Genomic DNA, 7457 nt, shown 5'->3' with positions numbered 1-7457 from the left:
GTGGTGATTACATCACCACAGGAAACAGATACGCAAATGACATGGCACAATATTGCGCACGTAATCAGAATTCTATCAATCGGGCTAAGGAAAGGGAAATGTTTTCTTGCTCCTTAATATTTACGAACAGTGTGGGAACATGGGAAGAAGTAAGACAGTTACAAGAAGAGGCAGGAGATGAGGAAATGAAACAGTGGGTAAAAGCAGGATGTGCACCAAGAGAGAAGGATCATGTGTGGGTCTACGGAGACGGAAGACCAGTTATGCCTGATAGCATGATGTCTACCATGGCACGGATGTATCATGGCCAGGGACACATAGGGAGAGACGCCATGATCAGGTCATTTAAGCAGACCTGGTACAATCCAATGTTCAGACTTGTAGCAGAGAGTCTTTGTCAGAGATGTCTAATATGTCAGCAATACAATCCTGGGAGAAAGACAGTAGTGAGTCTAGGAACAATAGGCCGAGAAGGAGGGCCTTTTACCAAAATGCAACTGGATTTCATTGAAATGCCTCCCTGTAACAGATTGAGGTATGTTTTGGTTATGGTCTGCTTATTCTCCAGGTGGGTGGAAGCATTTCCGACAAGAAGAAATGATGGGATGACAGTGGCAAAGCTACTTTTGAGAGAATGCATCCCTAGATTTGGGTTCCCAGTGACAATTGAATCAGACCGAGGAGGACATTTCCATAACGAGATTGTAAAATTAATTTGTGAAGCATTGAATGTACAACAAAAATGACATTGTGCCTACAGACCAGAGGCTTCTGGTGTGGTTGAACAGATGAATGGTACTGTCAAAAATAGAATAGGGAAAATGTGTTTGGCCACAGGTATGAAATGGCCTGATGTCTCGACTCTGGTACTCGTGACTATTAGATCAATTCCAGATAGAACAACAGGGTTAAGCCCTCATGAAACAATCATGGGACGCGCTATGAGACACGTGTTTATACCGGTCAACAAGTTGATGACTATAACTGATGACATGGTGTTGGCATACTGTAAAAGCCTGGCTGACGCAGTTCATTCTGTGTTTCATCAGGTTGGAGCGGATGCCACCACTCTGGAAAAGAAGCCATCCCATGATCTGAGCCCAGAAGACTGGGTAAGGATAAAAGTCCACAGAAGAAGAAATTGTTTTGCTCCAAGTTGGGGAAAACCAAGACAAGTCATTCTGACCACGACAACAGCTGTGAAGTGTGCTTGACTGAAAAACTGGATCCATGCAAGTCATACCTTGAGGATACCAAATCCAGTGGACAGCACAGAAAAATAATATTTCGAAGAATCAGAATCAAGTACTGAGACGGATGACAAAGAGTCAAAAAACTGAAAAAACTTTGAAAGGGGGAAACAGAACCAAGTCTAACTTTATTCAGAAGTAGCTCTCTGAGAAGAAGGTTGCAGATTTCTGATACCAGTTCAGATTCTGAAAACGAACAAGGGACACAAGGCCTTAGAAAAGAACATAGAAAGAAGAAAGAAAAAGATAATGAAGAAACAATAAAATAAATTCGGGAAAAGGAAGTACCAGATGAAAGACTGAGAGAAATTCCACCTGAAATAACCAATTTAAGTGAACAAGGGACAGGTAGAGAGAGAGAGGGACAGACTTCTGCGGAAGACCCCCGAGGAGGTGTAGGGAACAGCAACATTCAGTTAGGTGAAGGGACAAGTAGTCAGCAGGAAGATTGCGTGTCGGAGACCCGAGGAGGGACAGAAGTAGGGAAAACAAAACAAGTGGTGGAAAAAGAAATTGTTGAAAAGAAAAAGCAAGTTGAGACAGAGTCTGAAGAAAGCGAAAAAGTAATACCTGAAGGTCGAGTTCTAAGAAAGAGAGCTTGGAGAAATGAAAAGAACGACAAAGGAAGTAAACTGAAAAGAGCTGCAAAGGACGATGTGTGGCCCAACAAAATAAAGAAATTGAGATATCGGCTGACACGAGTGAATTCACCAAGGGCTGAACAGGTGAATGAAATGACCAGTCAGGAAAAATCGAAAGGAGAAGAAACGATTGTGAATAAAGAAGGTAGAAGGACAAGGAAGCCTAACCAGAAGTATAAGTCACCAGAATGGACGTATGTGGCTCTGCCTGAAAAGGGAGAAGAGGCAGATAGTCAAGGAAATCCAGAGGAGACTGTACTGAAAGAGGTTGAAGAAGAAGAAGAATCAGAAATCCTGAGAGTTCTCTTGTCCGACATTGGGGAAGAAGAAACGGAAGTTCAGGAAATTCTGTATTTGGATGACGAAAGGAAAGTGAAAAACGATGAGATGCCAAACTGAATAGATCCAGGAAGCTGTTGATGAAGAAATAATAAAATAAGTAAATGATAGAAACTGGTAGAATCAAGTAGGTGCTTAGAGACTTGGGGCTAGAAAAATAGTTGTGAAGTAGAGGAGGCTAAGTCAAAAGACACGGTTCATTTTAGCAAAGATGGCTAACATAGATAGTAGCAAAGGTAAATGTACATTCATGAAAAGATGGTGTAAAATGTGTTGTTGTTGTAAAGGATTATTAATGCTTCTATGGAGCATACTTGCTCTTCTGATTTCTTTTAAAGTTACTATAGACACACTAGAAGGACATAGTGAAAACATAACTAATATAGGGAAGATTCAAAGGGTAGTACCGACTAGAATAGATAACAATTATTTACATAAAGATAGGTCTATAACAGATTTGTCTAATAATGTGTTTTCAAAATTATTGTATGAATATGTAAAGACAATGGACGTAAGGGACTGCTACGTTTGCATGCAGTTACCTGCATCTGTATCAGAAGGAGTGACATACCATCACCTTCCAGCAACATGTGGAATGACATGTAGTGTAATAGCTAGTTTATTTTATCAGATGGGAAAATTAGAATATTATTTCTCAGATGTAGATAACATTTTCGCACAAGTACCTGCTAATTATAAACTAAACAACGTAGGCCTGGGCGGCAAATCCCATTACGTTCGCGGAATTTGCGGAATTTGAGTAATTTCGCGTTCCGCGGAGAACGCGGAATTGCTCAAATTCTGCGTTCCGCGGCTTCGCGGAATTTTTTGCGTGTTCGCGTTCTCAAAATGCGTGTTCGCGAGATATTTCCCCCGAGCACGCAAATGGCGTTTGCGAACAGGAAAAAAGTATCGCGAACAAGCAATTCCGCGTGTTTGCGGAATTTCTGCATGCTCGCGGAGATTTTTTACCGTTTCGCGGAGTTTTGCGTGGCGCGACTTTGCAAATTCCGCCCACCCCTATAAACAAGGTAAAACCTGCTAAGGTGTTAGGTGAATTATTCTTAGAAACTAAAGAATTAACATTAGAATATATATTCAAAAACAATTTAACTTGCAGTTTGAAGAAAGAGGAAAAGACATTCTTAGACATGGTCGAGGAAAGGAGACTGAAAATGCAAATAAAGGCATCTGAAGGAAAGGTGGAGAAAACTGTCTGGGATGTAGAAATGGAAAAACATTTGAAGGGGGAAACTAATCCAACTCTGGCTTTAGATTGGCCTCAGAAAGGGAAATTGTGTATTAGAATAAATCAAACTGTATATGATAATTACTTTTTAGGTAACAGTGAGTGCCATGATACATACCAAATAATGGGTGGATGGAGATTTAAAGGTGGAAGAGATCCAGTTTTCCCTGGACTATATTTTATCTGTGGGAACAGGGCATATTATCGTTTGCCAGACCATTGGTATGGCACATGTTACGTAGGCCTGGTTTTTCCAAAAATCTTTCACATGGATAGAGGAAAACATGGTGTACATAGCTTAGGTAATCATTTAGTACGTAGTAGGAGAGAGTCTTGGACAGAAATTGTGGGTGACATTTTTGGAACATTGATACCAGCAGTGGGAATATCTCTGAATGCTAACAAGATTAGAAAATTATCAGCAGTAGTGGATCGCTTGTCAACAAGCACCGCTGGAGGATTCTTATTGGTAAATACTGAAATGGTTGCCATGCGTGCTATGGTAATGCAAAATCGACTTGCCCTTGATATACTATTGGCAAAAGAGGATGGAGTCTGTGGAATGCTGAAAGTTCAACATTGTTGTACTTACATTCCTGATGAAAGTAAAGATCTGAAAATTTACATTAAAAACATTACATAATTGCATGACGAAATTACACCACTGGAGGTTGAAGGTGTTTGGGAAAAGATCGGAAAGAAGATATCAGCTATTAAAAATTTCTTAGTTAACTTAGGTAGTACCTTTAGAGGTAAAATATTGTTTCCTTTAACATGTGTGATCTTTATAATATTAGTGATAAGATTAGGTTGTATGTGTTGTAAAAACAAGAAAACTAAGAACAGAGTAAAAAGAGAAAAATTGAAAAGAAAAGACAAGGAACAGGAAAGAGAATTTGGAGAGATAGAATTGGAAGACTGGAAGGAGAGTATGTATAAAACAGCAACAAGAGAAGAATTAGGGGAAAATGAATTATGAATAAGAGCAAGAACACATTTGGAAATTTCCGTAAGGGAAAAAACAAATTTTTTGTTGGTGTGGTGATAAAATCACCAAAGGTGGGACTGCTGGAGCGGGTAATGCAAAATTTTGTATACCCCCCATTCTGCATGTTTATATTAATTTGATTAATTAACTAATAGTAATCTTACTAATTGGTTTGCAGTGAATACTCATCAACCTTATTAATAAATGAATTACGCGTGGGATTTGCATTTGCATGGCTTAATTAATACGTGACCTAAATTATGTACGCATACTAATAGTAGAGAAATTAGGATATTGCATGATATACGTTGCTTTGGTGATGTATTTGTGATTTGTGCTTTATTTAGTAAGTATAAACTGCTTGAGTGTTGCTTTCGCTAGATAAATACACACACATGGGTATTAGTGAGGGATTAACATTTTATTAGTAATTTCTATGTTTAATTACGTTTTTGTGTTTCTTTTGCTTAAGTTGCCCATTCCGGCCTACCACAAAATGGCCGCCTCTTGCACTCGACGTGACAGACACCACGCCAGCAACAGTGGCCTCGTCTTGAACCTAACCAGACTGTACCCACCAAGGTCACCCTGGGAAGCCAGCCAGTTTTCCTGGGAACAATGGAATGTCTTTTAAAACCGGAACCAGCAAGTGTGATGACAACATGAACCAAAGACTCATGAGAACTCTGTAGGACGATCTCTGATTATCCAATCAGAAGAGCCGAAAACCAATATTTGATACTTTTTGACAGTGATTTCACTATAAATTATGGTAGAATAGTGAGGTTTAGGTCGACCACCCCGAGCTCTTTTGGTTTCCTGACTTTATGTTGATGGAGAGGACGGTGACACTGCAGGACAGCTGTTTCCCTGAATCTTTGACGGACTTAATTACTGCCCAATTTCCTGATGAACTGAACCGAACTAATTAAATGGGCAAAGATTGACGGGTACGCGCTCATGGTCTCAGTTCATTCTATGGGACTGTAGCGTGCTGCAGGACAATCTGATTGACTTAGAGGACGACAATTAGCCAGAATAGGTAAATATGGTAATTTGCGGCTTTGAATAACATTTTTCTTTCAGATTTGCATTAATTGAGATAAAGCTTGATATTGATCATTGACAAATGAGTAGTGTTGTTTATTGATGGGAAATGTTAAAACTTAAAGGTAAGCTAGAGAATTAGAAGGTTAGCAAACCACAACTAACACAGATCCATCGCGTTACATGGAAGGGATATCAGAAGGTTTAGTACATTTGTTGTTCTTTAGGTAAAAGGTATTCCTTTCATGTCAGCGTTTGGAACAATCATCTCCCGAGAAAGACAGACTGATGATGAGTGAATGTTGATGTTATGGGCCCCACCAGTGAATGTATTGATTGAGTGTGTTAGTGAAATCTCTGGTCTGTGACGGAGGGAGAGATTTCGGATTCCACGCTGCATCATTAGCGCTGCTTTTTTTATTCCCTAACAGGGTTAGCGTGAAGCTTGATAATAGGAGAAATGTCGCTTAGCGACATTTCTCCTATTATTTTGCTCTGGAACGCCCACTTTGCATCTCATTAGAGATGCAAAGGGAAGCGTAGTGAAAAAGGGTGCTAACATGCGATTTTGCATGGTAGCACCCTGTTGTTGATAGGGCGATATTTAAAGCCAAAAAAGCGGAGATAAACCATTGTTAATATGCCCCTAAATCCTGTGACAGTTAAAATCCTAAAGTGATTGATCCCAACTGAATGCAAACTCGAAATAATCAATATTTAGAGATAAGAGTTGAAGAACTAGCTATCAGGCTATCACAATTTTAAATTTGCCAAATATATCCAACGCAATCTTTACAAAAATCAAAGAGCCGAAAGAAGTTCCTAGCCAAGAACTAGATCCCCACTCAGAGATGATGTGTAATAAGTTTGCAGAACTTTTTGCAAATAAAGTAAAATCTCAGTTGAAGACCAATGTCACGCTCTTTCTGAGAACAGATATTGATTAGAAATCTAGCCCTAAATCATAGAAAGTCTGAGCCATTTCTATTTATGGGAACTGAAAGTATTCATGGCCCTAATAAAAGTAGCAATCTATCAAGTTCTGCCACAGATATTATTCCTGCCATGTAACATAATGAACTGATTATGAACCCACATCATCACAGCAGGGCAATCATTAATTTATTGCTAAACACTGTGGGCCTCATTACGATGCCAGTTGGACGAGTGTTCGACCGACATCATGTCCGAAACGGGACCGCCTGACGAGTCAGCGGTCCCACTTCCCAAATTCCGATGCAGCTGCCTTCATAGCGGTCAGAAAGTGTATATGTCCTATTGTGGCTTGTGCTGCAGGCCACAGCACAAGCAGCAATAGGAAATATGAACCTTTTAACATCCATGCACCATGTGGCAGGCACATGTGGTGCCTGCCACATAATGTATGGATGTAAAGGGGGGGCACCCCAGGTGCCCCCCAGGTCCCATTGCTAACGGCAATGGGGGACAAGGGCCCTGCTAGGGGCCCCAAAATACTCTATCTGTAAGCCATTTCATGGTGAAAGAACCAACATGAAAAGACTGTTGGAAACGTGCATCGTCATCCGCTCGGTGATGCCTGAGTTGGCACCAACTCCATATTGGGGATTATGATCTGCATCCGCCCCCGGGGGCTCATTGAGCCTGTCAGAGGCAGTGGGGATTCCCCTGTATCATAATACGGCGGTCGGACCGATGCCTCAGATGTCGGGTGAAATGCAACCGACGAGCTGTCGGATGGCTTTCTGACCGAAATCGTAATAATAGCACTGATTCATCTCTTACTAAAAAAGTCATCTTTAAAATCAGACAGTATGGAACTTTATAGGCCAGTACTCCAAATGACATTTACTGGATCAGGCAGTTTTTAACAACAGATTACCCTTTGTGACATCACAAAACCTGTTTCATCATTGGGAGCCAGGGTTTCCTGCTGGGGGCCGCATTGAGGCTGTAGTCACAGC

Source organism: Triturus cristatus, chromosome 7 (genome assembly GCF_964204655.1).
Source record: "Triturus cristatus chromosome 7, aTriCri1.1, whole genome shotgun sequence".
Classification (NCBI taxonomy): domain Eukaryota; kingdom Metazoa; phylum Chordata; class Amphibia; order Caudata; family Salamandridae; genus Triturus; species Triturus cristatus.
The sequence above is the reverse complement of the archived record's forward strand: the minus strand, read 5'-3'. Positions refer to the sequence as shown.